Here is an 18,638-nt window from a genome sequence, read left to right as displayed (position 1 = left end):
TTACCAAAGAAACTAAAGCTTATGACATATAGGCATGTGCAATGTCAGATGTTTTCTCCTCGTGTGCCTGCACCACATCCACCTGCCTCCTCACTGTGACTCCACCAATTTTTGTCTTCCACAAAATCTGCTCAGCAATGAAGGGGGAGGGGTAGATGTTTCTATTTGGTGGGGACTTGCAAAACTGAGGAGGGCCATAAGATTGTTATCAATAAATGTCTGGGGAATTCAAGAGCGAATCTGGAGGTTATTTGAATGAGATCGTGCTACCACGAATATTTGATGTGCATAGCTTTTATAAGAAAATTACTGGTGCTTGAGGGAGAAAGTGAAATGTGATCGGAATATGAAGAAGGGTGGGGAAGTTGCTTGTTGTCTTGATTATTACAGTGTGTACTGAACGCAGTGCTACATTGATTGCTTTTTGTTGTGTGTGCAATCTTTTGATAATTGTATTTCTTCTTTTTTTTAATGTTATGCATACACAATTTCCAAGCTTTGCTGCCTGTCTCCTGTTCTGCTCCAGCATGTATGGCATACCATATGTAGCTCCCAGCTGCTAAAAACAGCTATGTGGCCAGCTCTGTATCTGTGAAATGTTTTCGGAGTGACTGACTGGCCCAGGGGAAGGTGGAGTTGGATCTTGCACTCTTGTGAATGAGGAGGTTTTACACAAGGTGGAATAACACAGTTATAGGAAGGGTGGATGTTGTTGAAGATGCTAATTTATTGTGTGTGCTCTATAGCCATATGTTATGTTGGTATGGACAAGCCTTCTGTGAACACTGCAGCATATACTTTTACACAACATTTTAGCAATATTAGCTTGTAGCATTTTAGTCTCTAATTCGAGTTCCACTCCATCTGGCGATGCTGTAATCCTGGTGTAATATCTGCTCCCAATAGGTACCAAGGATAGATGAAACCCGAGGCATCTTCAGTTCTCGGGTGGCTGTGCTTTTCAAAAAAGCAGCAAGTGTGCATAGGTGACCTAGCCAGATTTTAGAAAATTAAACAATTTAAACAATATGACTAAATGTTATTTGTGAGAGCTTGCAATTGTATAAATTGACTGCCATTGACTGAAAAACCTTTCAACATTTTATTTTTGCCTGAAAGTGCCATATAAATGTTTGATTTGGGAAAATTCGCATTTTTCTGACCTCTGTACTTTCCTGTTTCTTGACCTGCGATTATTTAGACCAGCTTTGTACATTTGGGGGTTTATTTGGATTGCAGATTGGCAGATGGTTACTGCAGCTGTTAATTTAAACACCACCATTACCATGGCAACACAAGTATTGCACATTTCTCAGGTCCCCAGCCACTTGGTTGGCTTTAGGGTTCCCTGGGTAATGATGCATCAGACCCGTATATCTCCTAATGTGAGTGCACAGCACAGAATGTCAGGATGCCTGCAGGACACCTTTTCAGGATGGGAGATATCCAAGGCCATTTTGAATGTTCAAAGCAGAAGATAAACTGGGTTAAGGCAAAAACATTGTTAGAAATGGAAGACAGACACAAAAAGCTGAAGTAAGTCAGTGGGTCAGACAGCATCTCTGGAGAAAAGCAATATGTGACATTTTGGGTCGAGATTCTTCTGAAGAATAATGGGCCTGTCCCACTGTACGAGTTCACCCAAGAGCTCTCCCAAGTTAAAAAAAAAAAATCAAACTTGTGGTTAGCACGTAGAATGTACGTCGGAGCTCGGGACGTCTCTTAGAGGCTCGTAACGCTAACGGCAGGTACTCGGGGGGGGGGAAAGCGGTAAGCTCGTTAAGACTCGTGAAGATTTTTCAACACGTTGAAAAATGTCTACGAGAGCCCCGAGTACCTACGAGAGGCCATTACCATAATTCTCTGAGTTCGAATCAGGGGAAACTCGGGAGAACTCTTGAATTAGCTCATGCAGGGCGACAGGCCCATAAGGGTCTCGACTCAAAACGTCACCTATTCCGATTTCTCCAGAGATGCTGTCTGGCCCGCTGAGTTACTCCTGCTTTTTGTGCCTATCTTCAGTTTTGAACTATCATCTGCAGTTCCTTCTTTCACAAGTTAGAAATGGAACACCTTTTAAGATGCCGCATGTGGTTACTGGCATTCAGGACCATTTTATTGCACTATATGAAGACATGTTAGGGAACACAAAATATATAATGTTTGGGACCAGACCCATCATTTATTTATTTGCCTCTGTACTCCACAATTTGAGATTTGTAATTGAAAATATTGGCATGTGGTTAAAGTGCACATTGTCAGATTTTAATAAAGGCCATTTTTATACATTTTGGTTTTACCATGTAGAAATTACAGCAGTAATTGTCCCAAACATTATGGAGGCCATTGTATGCTTCAACAAGAAAGTTGGGTACATACCAACTTCCATATAAAGCTTCCTATATATCTTCTATTTCCAAACGAAGGTCACTTAGATTTGTCAGTTATTTTATACATAACTAACCAACTAATCCTAGGTCATGCTTAGTTTAGAGATACAATGTGGAAGCAGGCCTTTTAGACTATGTCAGCATCTACCATTAAACACTAGTTCTATGTTATCCCAGTTTTGCATCTTACACACTGGGGGAAGCCAATTATCCTACAAACCTGCACACCTTGGAATGTGGGTGCAAACCAGAGCACCCGGAGAACATAAAAACTTTGTACAGACAGCACCTGTAGCCTGGATCGAACCCGAGTTTCTGGCGCTGTGAAGCAGGAGCTCTACATTAGATCATCTTAGGTCTGTCTGATTTCATTACATCCATGCATTTATTTTAAGCTTATGAGTCCCATGCTGCTTTAGCATGGGCAGCAAGCATTCTTTTATTTGCTGATCCTGCTAATTATTTGGTGACTGGTACATTAACCAATGCCTTTTATCATCTGCCTCAAATTGTGCTAATGCATTTTGGGACTAAAAAGACATTTAGTGCTCTTCATGATATTTTACACTCACAGAAGTTGTTGAAGTTTAATCAAAGTAGGAAATGCTGTAACCAGTTTGAATAGAAATATATGAATTTAGAGCTGGCCATTTCATGCCTCATGTACACTCTGTCAACCTGTAAGATTGGGGCTCATCTGAATGTAACCTCCATTGTGCATTCCTGCCTATCTACAATAACCTCTCATGCCTTTGTTTATCGAAGATCCATTTAATTCTCCCCTAAAAAAATATCCAGACAGCTTCCACTGCCTTTTGAAGAGTTCCAAAGATATTTAAACCTCAGAAAAACTTCTGTCTACAGTCTGAAGAAGGGTTGCGACCCAAAATGTCACACATTCCTTTTCTCCAGAGAATGCTGCCTGTCCTGTTGAGTTAGTCCAGCATTTTGTGTCTATCTTCGGGCTAAAACAGCATCTGCAGTTCCTTCCTACACTTCTGTCTACCTTAAATGGGTAAGTGCTTAGTTTTAACCAGAAGCCCCTAGTTCAAAATGTTGCCACGTGTAACATCTTCACTCACCCTGTCAAAATGCCTTGTATCTTGTGGTCAAATCGCCACCCACTCTTCTAATCCCTGCTAGCTATAATCTTAGCCTGTCCATCAGCACCTCATAACTCGACCTGCCATTCTAGGTACAGGGAAACACTGATAATCTGGTACATTCAGGACTGATGCGAATTTGGTGGTTGTACAAAACCATTAGATATCATTTGTATTAATATTTCTATTCATATCTAACAATTCATTTTTGTTTTGGATGTTACACATAGTATAATTTTCAGTGACCCAGTAGAAAGGAAACCAAGGCCCTGACGAACAGAAATGGAGAGCAGCAAATGCTACCGGGCGAGGCAGGCGCTAATCTGGTAGATTTCCAAATACCTGTAGTAGGATATTGAATTGAATTGAATACCTTTACTGTCATTCAGACCTTACGGTCTGAATGAAATTTCGTGCCTGCAGTCATACATACAATCATACAATAATAAACAACAATAAACACAAATTAACATCCACCACAGTGTATCCTCCAAGCACCTCCTCACTGTGGTGGAGGCAAAAATCTTAGGGTTACTGTCTCTTCCCTCCTCTTCTCCCTCTGCGCTGAGGCGATTCCCCACCGGGCGATGGCACAACAGTCCTGCGGCTCACTGAACCCCGCAAACGGGCCGGTTCAAACACCGCGGCCCGGGGGTGGTCGAAGCTGCCGCCCTCCAGTCCAGCACACGCAGCCGCTGGCCCGCGGCTGAACCCCAGACTCGGGTCACCGCCGCCAGAACGCCGTCCCAGCCCCCGGAGCACCGTTCCAGCCCCGAGCCGGATCGCCCTCACGTGAGTACCGTTCTCCCTTGGGCTGGGCCACTCCGACGGGAGTGCCGTTCTCCCTCGGGCTGGGCCACTCCGACGGGAGTGCCGTTCTCCCTCGGGCTGGGCCACTCCGACGGGAGTGCCGTTCTCCCTTGGGCTGGGCCACTCCGACGGGAGTGCCGTTCTCCCTCGGGCTGGGCCACTCCGACGGGCCACAGCCCCTCACGGGAGAGTCTCTCAGCCCCTCGCCAGGCCGCTCTCACGGGAGCGCAGTTCCAGCCCCGGGCTGGGCCACCCTCACGGGAGCGAGCTCAGGGCGAGTCCTGTCAGCTGCCTCCAGAGTCCCGAGGTCGCCAGCTCCGCCATTAGGCCTCAGCGTAGACGGAGGCAGAGAAGGGGGATACGACAAAAAGGTTGTATTCCCCCGAAGGGAGAGACAGCAAACCCCGTTTCACCCCCCACCCCCCCACATAAACACAACCTAAAAACCAAAAACGTAACTAGACAAAAGGAAAGTCCAGAATTAGGTGACTATGACTGCCCTAACATTATACTATATTTAAAAACTGCTGCTGTTGCTGGAATTGGAAAAACAAACAGATTGCTAGAAGTACTGTACTGGTAGAGAGGGTTATGGAATGCATTAATGCTATGATACTACTCCACCGAGGCAATCATGAGGCCCTTTGGCTCACTGTATCTATGCTGACCATCATGCCTAACTATATTAATCACTCTTGTCTGCATATACCAATATGCATGCCCTGCATCTTTTCGGATGCCTCATAAAGGTTGTCCCTGTTCCTGCCTCCACCATCTCCTTCCTGTCATTTCACTACCAAAAAGACAAATGTGCTGGTGTAACTCAGTGGGTCGGGCAGCATCTTTGGAGAAAATGCATAAGCGACGTTTCAGGTTGGAACCCATCTTGACTGGAAATGTCGCCTATTCATGTTCTCCAGAGAAGCTGCCTGATCCACTGAAGTGCTCCAGCATTTGTGTCTTTTATAAACCAGCAGCTGCAGTTCTTTGTGTCTTTGAGTGAATAATTTATCCCCCAAGCATGGGAATCGGTCACTGGCTATCTACCCTGCCTATGGCGCTCAGAGTTTGATTCTGCCTTTATCACGTCACCTCTGCTTTCTTCAGACAGAGCAGATCACTCATACATCTCTCATGACAACATTATCCAATTCAAGTAACATTGTTGTGAATTCTTTCTGTACCCTCTCTAGCTTAATCACGTTCATCCTATTGTGCATTGACCAGAACATTAACCACTCCTTGTAAACTGTAACATGACATCCCAACTTGTATTCAATGCCTTGACTGATGAAGGCAAACATGCCATACACTACTCTGTACATCCTGCCAACCAGAAAATGACCTGTTTGTCTGCTGTTAGCTAGCCAATCTCTATCCACGCCAACATGTGGCTGCCTACACCTTGAGCTTTTGCTTCTACCACCCGAGCAAATTTCATTATCATTACCACGGTCTACATCCCGTCCCAGGCAGATGTTCATATAGCATTGGAGGAGCTCCATGCAACGGTCAACAAACTCCAGACAGTGTAAACTTGACACCGTTCCTGTTCCAGCCAGTGACTTCAAGGCCAGTTTGAAGAAGTCACTTCCAAACTACCACCAGCATGTGTCCTGCAGCACCAGAGGATCAAACACCCTCAACCGTCACCATTCTACCATCAAAGATGTCCATTGCTCCATCCTTCGCCCTCACTGTGGGGAATCTGACCAAGTGGCTGTGTACCACCACCTTGCGCAGTGACTGAAGAACGCAGCTTCAGTGATGAGGACTGCACAGAGCTGCTCAGGTGAGGCAGAGGAACAACACTGGGATTGCTTGGAGTGGGTAGATCAGACGATATTCATGGACTCTGCAGTGGATCAGACAAATTTGTCATGGGTGTTACCGACTTCTGAAGGTCATGTGTGGAGGAGCGTGTTCCCACTAAAACCAACCAAGTGTTGCCCAGCTAGAAGCGTTGGATGAACCTGGAGGTTTGCAATCTTCTGTGGACTGGATCTCAGTCATTCAATGCTGCTGATATAGAATCATATAAGATCTCTAGATATGGCCTCTAAGGCCATCTAAAAGGCTACTGGACACTTTCACTCTAAATTGGAAGGTGAGCCAGACAGCTGTGGATGGCCTTGCACGCTATCACTTTTTATGAGGTGAAACCAAGTGGCAGTTCAAGCGACAGTGGACTATCACACCCGGGCAAACTCAATGGGTTCTGCAGACGCTTCGAAAGGGAGAACATTCATGTGCCTTCTCGAGGCCCCCATAGGCTACATTGGCATTGTAATCAGTCACGGAGGCCGACGTCAGAGGACCATGTGGGTGAACCGTCAAAGCGTCTGGACCTGATGACGTAACTGGCTGTGTTCTCATTTACGGACATTTTCAACCTCTCATTACTGAGGTCCGAGGTTCCCACCTGCTTTAAAAGGGCATCAATAATACTGGTACCCAAGAAGAGAAGGGTGACAAGCCTCAATGACTACCAAACGATGACACTGATGTCCATGGTGGTGAAGTACTTTGAGAGATTAGTTATGGCGCATATCAACTCCTCCCAGAATCTGAACCCGCTACAAGTTGCTTATTGCCTCAATAGATTGACACGTGCTGCGATCTAGCTGGCTCCCCTGCTGCACTGGACCACTTGGACAATAAGAATACGTCAGGTTGTTGTTCATCGACGACACTTTGGTGTTTAACACCATCAATCCAAACATGCTACCAAGCTTGGAGCTGGGTCTCTGTGCAACCCCCCTGCAACAGGAACTTTGACTTTCACATCAGCAGGCCCCAATCGGTTTGTATTGGCAACACCATTTCCTCCTTCAGCTGTCAGTGTAGGGGCACTTCACAACAGTGTGCTTGGTCTCCTGCTCTACTCACTTTCTACCCATGACTCTGTGCAACCAGACACGGCTTCAATCCCGTCTTTCAGTTCACCGACACCACCACCGTTGTTGGATGAATTATGGGTAATGTCAAGTCAGAGTATAGGAGGGATATCGATCGCCTGTTACATGCCAAACCAACCATCCTGCTCTCAATGTCAGTAGGACCAAGGACTTTAGAAGAGGAAAGCCGAGGATCCATGAGCCGGTCGTCTTCAATGAGTCGGCGTTGGAGAAGTCATAAGACATAGGGGCAGTATTAGGCCGTTCAACCCATCGCATCTACTCTGCCATTCAGTCATTGCTGATCTATTTTTCCCCCTCAACCTCATTCTCCTGCCTTCTAGTAAATTGTTAACCCAATCAAACCTGCGATCATTCTCGTAAACCTCCTCTAGACCTTCCAAAACCGGCACATCCTTCCTCCGATATGGGCCCAGAACGGCTCACAATATTCCAAATGTGGTCCGACCTTCAGCAGAACATCCTTGCTTTTAAACTCGAGTGACATATACTCCCTTGGCCCTCTACAGGTAAAGAACATATTGACTGGTTACTCCACAACCTGATTCGGCAACTCGAATGCCGAGCAAATTAAGGGGATTAGAACAAGCGCTGGATGCGGATACTGACCTCTCCATCATCGAAAGTATCTACAAGAAGCGCTGTCTTCTGAAATCAGCCAGCGTCAAGGATCCACACCGCCCGGGCCACACTCCCATTTCACTCCTGCCATCAGGAAGAAGGTATAGGAGTCTGAAAACCCTGACCTCCAGGTTCAAGAACAGCTGCTTCCCAATAATACTCTGGCTCTTGAATACTACAAACACCAACTAAACTATGAACTGCCGTGGTTGCACTAAGACTTTGTGCTTTTTTCCCCCTAATATTGGGGTTTTTAATTTTGTGATTTTTTGTTTTTGTTTATCTTGCTATCTATAAGTACTGTGTTTACAGACCCAATATTCTGCTGTAAGTAAGAACTTCATTGCTCTGTTTTCAGTACGATGACAATTAAACACTCTTGACCTTTGATCAAATTTCTTTTGGAAATCTTAGCTTGCCCATCAGTTCCCTTTACTACTTCAAAGTTGCTGCACATGGTGGCGCGGTAGAGTTGCTGCCTTACAGCGACTGCAGCACCGGAGACCCAGGTTCGATCCTGACTGCGGGTGCTGTCTGTACAGAATTTGTACGTTCTCCCCGTGACCTGCGTGGGTTTTCCCCGAGATCTTCAATTTCCTCCCACACTCCAAAGACGTACAGGTTTGTAGGTTAATTGGCTTGGTAAATTAAAACAAATATTGATAGTGTTAATGTGCGGGGATCACTGGTCGGCGCGGACCCGGTGGGCTGAAAGGGCATGTTTCTGCGCTGTATCTCTAAACTAAGCTAAACGAAGAACATGAATTGGTCAGACATTGGTTTTGGAACTTGCGCACACTGAGGAATATTATTGACAGAGATGTTGCTGAGCGGGAAGTCTTACATTCACCTGAATGTACTGAATCTTCATTTGAACAGCTCATTCAAATCATGGCACCTCCCATGGCAGTTTTGGCAAATTATGGCAGTAAAGCATGAGGGGATGTCAGTTTAGATTTTGTGCTTGAACCCATTACCTTCAGGGGGGATTCTGGGCAAGAGTGCTGTTCACTGAGCCATTGAATTGCTGATTGAGCTGCCTTTTCTGCTTGTGTAGATGTACCTTGAACAGCGTTTCATTCTGGCTTCTTTTTGGCATGCCTTTAGATGTCATGGCCCAGGAATCAATAGCTGTTTAAAACAAAAAGGTACACATTTTTCAGTACTTAAAAGGAATACATTCTAGTTTGTAAACAGCTGTATGACTGATTCATGGAAATGAAAGGTTTGCAAGGTTGAATGCAGAAACCTATAATTTATGTATTTTTAATGCTGTCACCTAGTGTTTCTGAAGACGAGGATGTATTGTTCTTGAACTGTGTGCATGAGTCAGTTCTTCTGGCTTGGCTCCAATTCTTTCTATATAAGTGAAACCCACCTCTACTCTATTCAACCCTATGGTATTTCCAAACACTGCAGCATAGATTTGATCTTTGCCTATCCTATTAACTTTTCATGTGAAGGTACATTAACATGTAAAATTGCCGCTGCTTTGCGCTATAATCCCCATTTTCTGACATTTAACTATTTTTCTCCTCGACTGATGTTCACAGCTGGGTGTGCAGCCTCTGCTTTGCACCATTCTCCCTGGCACTATGCCCATTGCATAGACAGCTGATCATTTGCTCAGCAGTAATTCTGAGTCAGAAGTTAATGGATTTGATCTTCAATGCAGATATCCTGGGTAAATAGTGATTAGTTTCACACTGTGAATATAGAGATAACTTGAACCTGAATTGATGGGAGCACACTAACAATTCTCTTCTTCCACCCCTCCCCTAAACTCAAAATCTATCTTCAACAGTGCATATTTATTGGAAGGATGCAGTTGAGCCAATGCCTGTTTTTATTTTAAGATATTACTCTCAGTACAGATCTCTCGCTAATGTAAATGGGTGATGTTTTGCCAAAGGATGGAAGACTAGATGAGTCTGCTCTATGCTGCCACTTGCTGCCGAGAGCTTGTAACTGCATTGTTACAGACAAATGCGAGATCAATTGATTGATCAGAGGACACAGCACGGTGACGGGCACTTCGGTAGCAGCTCTACCTGCTGCATCACTGTGTACCAATTCTGAAGAATTGTTTATATATGTGAATCAACGTCATGACAACAGGGTGGACAGAAGTTTACAAAAAGGATTCATTCCGACTCCTGTGATGTTGTCAGGAGTGTACAACACCTGTCCCAGGGGATATTTCATCCATTTTGCTTCTGTGAGCAATGAACTACTGCATGATCTTTGCCACCCACGTGTGCCTGCAGATGTATATTCATCTTGGCCATCGGCTCTGGACACAGGAATGCTTCAACAATTGACTGAGCCACGCATCCGCTCTTTCCAGCCATCGAAAGTCTGAGCCTTTCACAGACACTGATGTAACAATATGAATATTTTGCATAGTTATTGCTACATAGTACAATTATGAAATTAGATATTTAATAAAATGATCTATCACAGAATCATTGCACATTTTCCACTCTAGCTATAGAGAAACGGGGATATTGGTTGGGGGGTTTTCACCATTGAGATTTTGATGGGTCAGAAATATTAACCTTATTTTTCTCTCCTTAGATGATGCCAGACCTGATTATTTCTAATCCCCTGTTTTTTGTTACAGATTTCCAGCGTCTTATTTTGAAGTAATGATACAAATATTGAATCTGTCTGATTAGAATTTTGGAGACCCGAAACTGTTGGGCTGAAATAGTTTGAATTTCTGTTTAACTTTTGGTGGCAGTTTTTGCGGAGAAGGTGCCAATTGAAAATATTCAGAATGGAAACTTCGACTTTCGGCTTATAGTTTAGTATAGAGGTACAGCGTGGAAATGGGCCCTTGGGCCTACCTAGTCCATGCCGACCACTGATCACCCATACACTAGTTCTATCCTGCAGTAGGGGCAATGTGAAAATGTCAATTAATCCACAAACCTGCACATCTGTAGAATGTGGGAGGAAACTGGAGCACCCGGAGAAAACCCAAGTGCACGACAAGGAGAACATACAATCTCTGTACAGATGGCACCCTAGGTCAGGATCAACCCTGGGTCTCTGGCGATGTAAGGCAATAACTCTACCACTTTGCCGCCCAAAACACTTTTATCTTGAAACTGTGCTAAAGGTTAGAAATCATTATTTGCAGTTTACCAATTAGCAAAATGAATATTGTTTTTTTTTTTCATTTGCGCAGGTTTATCTATGTTCAAAAATGTAAATTGATCCTGATAGTACCTGAAGTATTATTGTTCCTGTTTAATGGGCATTCCACAGGCAGTAGAATATTTGTTGTGGGATTTCTCAGTTGAAGATTGAAGAATATAGCACGCGCAAGTCATTTATAGTGCAGCGCATGTTTGGTAACTTTTCACCAGACTGGTTGCATATTTTGAATTGCATTCCATGTATTGTTCCACTTGGAGGGAGTGTCATTCATTAACATGTGAATCTGTTTTCAAAAATAAATACCTTGTTCTAAAATTTTCAGAAATTTCCAGAGCAATTAATAATGGAATCTGACCTTATGACCATACAGGAGACCTTGCTAGGTCTACATGCACCTCAGTCTGGTTATGTGACCATGTGCAGATGACCCAGCATTGTCTGCCAGTGGCAGTGAGCAGATTTTAGATGGCGATACAAATCCAGCAATGTGCATGACTGCATCATTTCCATAGTTACCAAATATTTCTAACTTGATTGTCAAAGGCATTGTTCTTCCAAGTTAACCCTGGGCTGAATCTCAGTGGCACTCTTTAACGGGGTAGTGTGCGTGATGGTAAGTGACTGGCATTGTTTAAACGTCACAAAGGTGATGCATGTGGCCATGCGTTTGCTTAAGATGCGAGCAGAAGCCCCTCTTTACACAGACTGACTTTCAGATCGATTCGGAGTTTATCCCTGTAGTGAAGAGAAGGATAACTTGGGATTACATGTCATCTTTGGCTCAATGGCTAACAGTCTTTTTGAACTGGAATATTGAGTTCAAGTGTCATCCTGAGGCCCAAACACAGAATTCTAGGCTGACAGTGTTAACATCGCATTAAGATGGATAAATCCCCAGGGCTGGCTAAGTACATCTTTGCACCATCGAGCCTACTCTGTCATTCAGTCATGAGTCGGCATGGATTTACGAAGGGGAAATCATGCTTGACTAATCTTCTGGAATTTTTTGAGGATGTAACTAGGAAAATGGACAAGGGAGAGCCAGTGAATGTAATGTACCTGGACTTTCAGAAAGCCTTTGAGAAGGTCCCACATAGGAGGTTAGTGGGCAAAATTAGAGCACATGGTATTGGGGGTAGGGTAGTGACATGCATAGAAAATTGTTTGGCAGACATGAAACAACGATTAGGGATTAACTGGTCCCTTTCAGAATGGCAGGCAGTGACTAGTGGGGTACCGCAAGGCTCGGTGCTGAGATCGCAGCTATTTACAATATACTTTAATGATTTAGATGAAGGGATTAAATGTAGCATTAGCAAATTTGTAGATGGCACAAAGCTGGGTGGCAGTGTGAACTGTGAGGAGGATGCTATGAGGATGCAAGGTGACCTGGACAGGTTGGGTGAGTGGGCAGATGCATGGCAGATGCAGTTTAATGTGAACAAATGTGAGGGTGTCCACTTTGGTGGCAAGAACAGGAAGACAGATTATTATCTGAATGGTGTCAAGTTAGGAAACGGGGAAGTATAACAAGATCTGGGTGTCCTTGTTCATCAGTCACTGAAAGTAAGCGTGCAGGTACAGCATGCAGTGAAGAAAGCTAATGGCATGTTGGCCTTCATAAGAGGAGTTGAGTATAGGAGCAAACGGGTCCTTCTGCAGTTGTACAGGGCCCTAGTGAAACCACACCTTGAGTATTGTGTTTTGGTCTCCAAATTTGAGGGAGTGCAGCGTAGGTTCACAAGGTTAATTCCCGGGATGGCGGGACTGTCATCTGTTGAAAGAATGGAGCGACTGGGCTTGTATACACTGGAATTTAGAAGGAGGAATCCGCTCCCCGATGGGCAGCTACGGTGACAAGTGGCAGTTCGCCCACAGCCCGAGCTGCGCCCCCTCATCGGGACACCGACCCCCAGGCCCACTGCAAGCATGGAGATCCCAGATCAGCAACTCCAGTCCAGCCCCGCTCCAACTCCAGAGGAACACGCTCCCTGTAGGGGCAGAAGCTGATGGTGTGCAAGGTACGTCTTTTTCTTGGGGTGGCGCAGCTCGGGCTGTGGGCGAACTGCCACTTGTCACCGTAGTGACCCATCGGGGAGCGGATTCCTCTGGAGTTGGAGGGGGAGGGGGGTATTGTGCTGTTTGATCGCCCCCTGCTATCCCAGGGACAGGGAGACACAGCAGCTTTTGAGAATGGTGGGCAATCACTTCCAACGTTCTGCCCACACAGTCAGTACACCTCTCCTACACTTGTCTCCCGCACTAAGATCATCTCGCAGAGAATGATCCCAGCCTAACCCTCCCTATTCTCTCCTATTCTGCAAGAAAAAACTACATTGAAGACTCAAACTCGCGATCGAGTAACTGCCGGGATCGAGGCGCAAACTCGCGACCTTGCGGATATGAGCCGAGCACTCTACCACTGAGCCAGCCGTTAAAATCTACGCTAAAAATCTTCCATTCCGAAAGCCGAAAAATTCCGAATTACGAAAAGTGTCTGGTCCCAAGGCTTTCGGATAAAAGGTTGTGCACCTGTATTTGGTAAATTTCAGTGAGGTTCTTTCTTATCTTTCTAAACTCCATCGAGTACAGGACCAGTGCCGTCAAACACTCATCTAACATTAACCCAATCATCCCTAAGATCATTCTCATAAACCACCTCTGGGTCCCTTCCAATACCAGCACATCCTTCCTCAGATATGGGCCCAAAAATGCTTCAAATGCAGCCTGATCAATGCCTTATAAATCCTCAGAATTACATTCCTGTTTTTATATTCTAGTCCTCTTGAAATAAATGCTACCATTGCATTTGCCTTCCTTATTACCAATTCAACTTGCAAATTAACCTTTTGAGAATCCTCCACCAGCACTCGAGTCTCCTTGCACCTCCAATTTCTGAATTCTCTCTCCATTTAGAAAATAGTCTCTGCTTTTATTCCTACTACCAAAATACACAACCGCACACTTTGCCACTTCTTAGACCAACCTCCCACACTGTCCAAGTCCTTCTGCAGAGTCCCTGCTTTCTTTACACTACCTGCCCCTCCACTTATTTTCGTATCAACTGGAAACTCCAGCACCGACCTCTGCGGAACACCACTAATCACGGACAGCCAACCAGAAAAATCCCCCTATATTCCCACTCTTTGTCTTCTGCCATTTAGCCAACCTGCTATCCATACTGTATCCGCTGTTCCAGGTGTCAGCTTCTGTACATCGGAGAGACCAAGCGCAGGCTCGGCGATCATTTCACTGAACACCTCCGCTCAGTCCGTCTTAACCTACCTGAACTCCCGGTTGCTCAGCACTTCAACTCCCCCTCCCAGCCCCCATCTGACCTTTCTGTCCTGGTCATAAATTGGGGGAATAGCACCTCGTATTTCACTTGGGCAGCTGTTTGAACATTGACTTCTCTGACTTCAAATAGCCCTTGCTTTCCCTCTTTCCCAATCACCTCCCCTTTCCCAGTTCTCCCACCAGTCTTCCTGTCTCCGACTATATTATATCTCTGTCCCGCCCACTTCCCTGACGTCAGTCTTGACCCAAAACATCACCCATTTCTTCTCTCCAGAGGTGTTCCCTGTCCCGCTGAGTTACTCCAGCATTTTGTGTCTACCTGCTATCCATGTTAGTATCTTCCCTATCTTCGTATATGTGGTACCTAAATAAAGGCCCTCTGGAAATCCAAGTAAGCAACATCCACTGACTCTCCTTTGTCTATCCTGCTATATATACTTTCTCAAAGAATTCCACCAGATTCACAAAAGTCCAACAAATCACAAAACCATGTTGACTTCAGCCTATTTTATCATGTGCTTCGAAGTACTAGGAAACCTCATCCTTTCTAATGGGCTCATCTTACCAACCACTGTAGTCGGGTTAACCGGCCGATAGTTTCCACACGTCTGCTTCATTCCCTTCTTGAACTGAGGAGTAACATTTGCAAATTTTCCAGCCCTCTGGTGCCACTACTGACTCTAGTGATTCTCGAAAGATCACGAATGCCTCCACAATCTCTAAAGCAACTGCTTTTAGAACCCTGTGGTATAGTCCATCTGGTTCAAGTGATTTGTCCGCCTTTACACCTATCAGCTTCCCAAGCACCTTCTCCTTTGTAATAGCTATTCCACTAACTTCCGTCCCCTGACTATTGAATTTCAGGCACAAATTCCACTGTGAAGACTACCCAAAAAACTTATTAGAAACATAGAAACATAGAAAATAGGTGCAGGAGGAGGCCATTCGGCCCTTCGAACCAGCACCGCCATTCATTGTGATCATGGCTGATCGTCCCCTACCAATAACCCATGCCTGCCTTCTCCCCATATCCCTTGACTCCACTAGCCCCTAGAGCTCTATCTAACTCTCTCTTAAATCCATCCAGTGACTTGGCCTCCACTGCCCTCTGAGGCAGGGAATTCCACAAATTCACAACTCTCTGGGTGAAAATGTTTTTTTCTCACCTTAGTCTTAAATGACCTCCCCTTTATTCTAAGACTGTGGCCCTGGTTCTGGACTCGCCCAACATTGGGAACATTTTTCCTGAATCTAGCTTGTCCAGTCCTTTTATAATTTTATATGTTTCTATAAGATTCAATCCATCTGCCATTTCTTTATTCCCCATTATCACTTCTCCAGCATCATTTTCCAATGGTCCAATGTCTAATCTTGCCCCTTATTTTTTATACATCTGAAGAAACATTTGCTATCCTCTTACATTATAGGCTAGCTCATCTTTATATTTAATCTTTTCTCCCGGTATTGCCTTTTATAGTTACCTTCTGTAGGTTTTTACAGCTTCCCAAAGCCCCAGCTTCCCACTAATCGTTGCACTATTGGATGCCCTCTCTTTAGTTTTACGCTGTCTTTGACTTCGCTTGTCAGCCAACTCGTCTTAGAATTTTTCTTCCTTTTTTGGATAAAACTATCTTCCGAAGTAATATTCCCAGAAACTCCTGGCTTTGCTGCTCCACCGTCATTCCTGCTAGGGTTGCTTTCCAATCAACTTTAACTAGCTCCTCTCTCATGCCTCTCTCGCTAATTCTACTCAACAGCAATACTGACGTGTGATTTCATCTTCACCCTCTCAAACTATTGTAATTAATTTGTTAGCCAGGTATGTAAACACAAGGAAGTTGATTGCCAACAGGCATACAAAAAAGCAACAAGATACATAACCACATAAAAATTAAACATACACTTAAATAGCCACCACAACGCCGTGTGAGAATCCCCAAGGCACACATAAGCGGAGAACACACACGCTCCTTCACCGTGGTGTGGCCAGAGTTGTACTGACCACTGTCACTCCCCCTGCAGTCCCTGTCCGCCCCAGAACAGCCAGAAAGCACTAGTCTCCGGGATGTCCTCATGGAGCCATGTCCCCGCAAAACACCGAGATCACAGCATCCCTCCAAGTCCTCACCAATGCAGGCAGCACGTCCATCTTGGGGTTTTTTTGGTGACTTCAGATTCCCCACTGTGATGGAAGGCAAATACCTTATTTTCTCTTGTTTCCGGCGGTCGGGGCAATCAAAACTTTTGCAGTTGAGGCGATCGAAGCTCCCGCATAGGGACGATCGAAGCTACCGCGATCAGGGCTCTTGCGGTTGGAGCTCTTGCGGTTGGAGCTCCTGCAGTCGATCCCTAACAAAGGGACCGCCAGCTCCACGATGTTGAAGCCGCAGTGCGGATGGAGATACGATGACAGTCACATCTCTGTTGAGGAAAGAGATAAAAGGTTTCCCCCAACCCCCACGCCACATAATATAAAAACTATAAGTACACTAAAAACATACAAGTAAACACAGACCAAAACAGCAAAAGAAGAAAAAGGCAAGACAGGCTGTTGGCGAGGCTGCCATGTACAGCGCCATCTGGTGGTGGTAACTATAGGTTGAATTTTATCATATGGTCACAGTCACCGCGAGACTCCAGAAACAGCACCCAACTGCTTTCATCACTATCTCGGGGGATTTCAACCACGTGACTTTGGACACTACCCGTTCCACCAGGGATATGAAACATCCCTTGCTTTGTTCTGCTGAAGCTTCTGCTGTTGACTGTCCACCAGGGATATGAAAACATTGGACCTGCCAATGTAAAAGTTCTGTGTGGATAACGTTGTCCCTGAGGAGACTGTTCACTGTTTCCCCAACAACAAGCCCTGGGTCACCAGTGACATGAAGGCCCTTCTCTACCAGAAGAAGATGGCCTTCAGGAATGGTGGCAGGGAGGAGGTGAATCGGGTGCAGAAAGACCTGAAGGCGAGGCTGAGGCAGGGCAAGGACGACTACTTACAGGCTCCAAGAACACCAGTGGCCTGGGGAGGGAAAGCAATCAGGACTGGGCCAACGAGCTAAACCTGTATTTTAATAGATTTGATGGTGGGGCGTCTGCCCACCCTCCCCCCCCCCTGCTCCCTGACGGACTCTCCTTCAATCGGCGAACAACTCATCAGGAAGGTACACAAAATTGCTGGAGAAACTCAGCGGGTGCAGCAGCATCTATGGAGCGAAGGAAATAGGCGACGTTTCGGGCCGAAACCCTTCTCCAGACGGAGGGTTTCGGCCCGAAACGTCGCCTATTTCCTTCGCTCCATAGATGCTGCTGCACCCGCTGAGTTTCTCCAGCAATTTTGTGTATCTTCGATCTTCCAGCATCTGCAGTTCCTTCTTGAACACAACTCATCAGGAAGGCTGGCTTTGTCCTGGGGGCGGAGTTGGATTCATGGGAGGTTGTCTTGGAGGGGAGGATGCTCCTCAAACTGCGGAGCATCCTGGACAATACAGCTCATCCCCTCCATGGCACACTGGTCTACCTGAGGAGCACCTTCAGCAACAGACTGGTTCTACCACGATGCAGGACAGAACGCCACAGGAGATCCTCTTTCCCTGTGGCTATCAAACTGTACAACTCCTCCCCCTTCTGTCGTGGTGACTTTTTCCCCCCACCTCCCCCTCCCCCACAGTCTTTGCATTTTCCCAATCCACTCGTCACTTTAATTTCCACAGCATGTGGAGATGGGGGCTCCGCCAGAGCCCAGCCTGTGAATGTGGAGCAGAACAACAGACAGTCAACCATGTCATCTCTGGGTGCCCGCTCTACCACCCACCAAATGGAGCTCAGGGCCTGGCAGACATTAATAATAATAATAATACATTTTATTTGTATAGCGCTTTTCAAGGACTCAAAGTCGCTTTACATGGTGAGTCAAGAACAAAACAAAATAGAGCAGTAAGACAGAGATGCAAAGGGGAGGGGGACATGGGACTAAGGGTATGCAGAGGTGAAGAGATGGGTCTTGAGGCGGGACTTGAAAATGGTGAGGGACTCAGAAGTTCGGATCAATTGTGGGAGGGAGTTCCAGAGCCTGGGAGCTGCCCTGGAGAAGGCTCTGTCTCCAAGTGCAGAGGTTGGATTTCAGAATGGAGAGGAGACCGGCTGAAATGGATCTGAGGGACCGTGAGGGTTGGTAGGGGGAGAGGAGGTCAGTGAGATAAGGGGGGGGGGGCCAAGTGGTTGAGGGCTTTGTAGGTGAGGACCAGGATTTTGTAGATGATCCGGTGGGAAATGGGAAGCCAGTGAAGTTCTTTGAGGACTGGGGTGATGTGGTTCCAGGATTTGGTGTG

The 18,638-nt window shown here is 45.7% G+C and overlaps 1 protein-coding gene across 10 annotated transcripts in view; it reads left to right on the top strand.

Moving 5' to 3' along the window:
• magi3 (membrane associated guanylate kinase, WW and PDZ domain containing 3) overlaps nucleotides 1–18,638 on the top strand; it is a 138,856-nt gene that overhangs the window by 50,390 nt on the left and 69,828 nt on the right. The window lies entirely within an intron of this gene.

Source organism: Amblyraja radiata, chromosome 24, assembly GCF_010909765.2.
Source record: "Amblyraja radiata isolate CabotCenter1 chromosome 24, sAmbRad1.1.pri, whole genome shotgun sequence".
NCBI classification, from domain to species: Eukaryota; Metazoa; Chordata; class Chondrichthyes; order Rajiformes; family Rajidae; genus Amblyraja; species Amblyraja radiata.
This window is presented reverse-complemented; position numbering and strand designations above follow the sequence as displayed.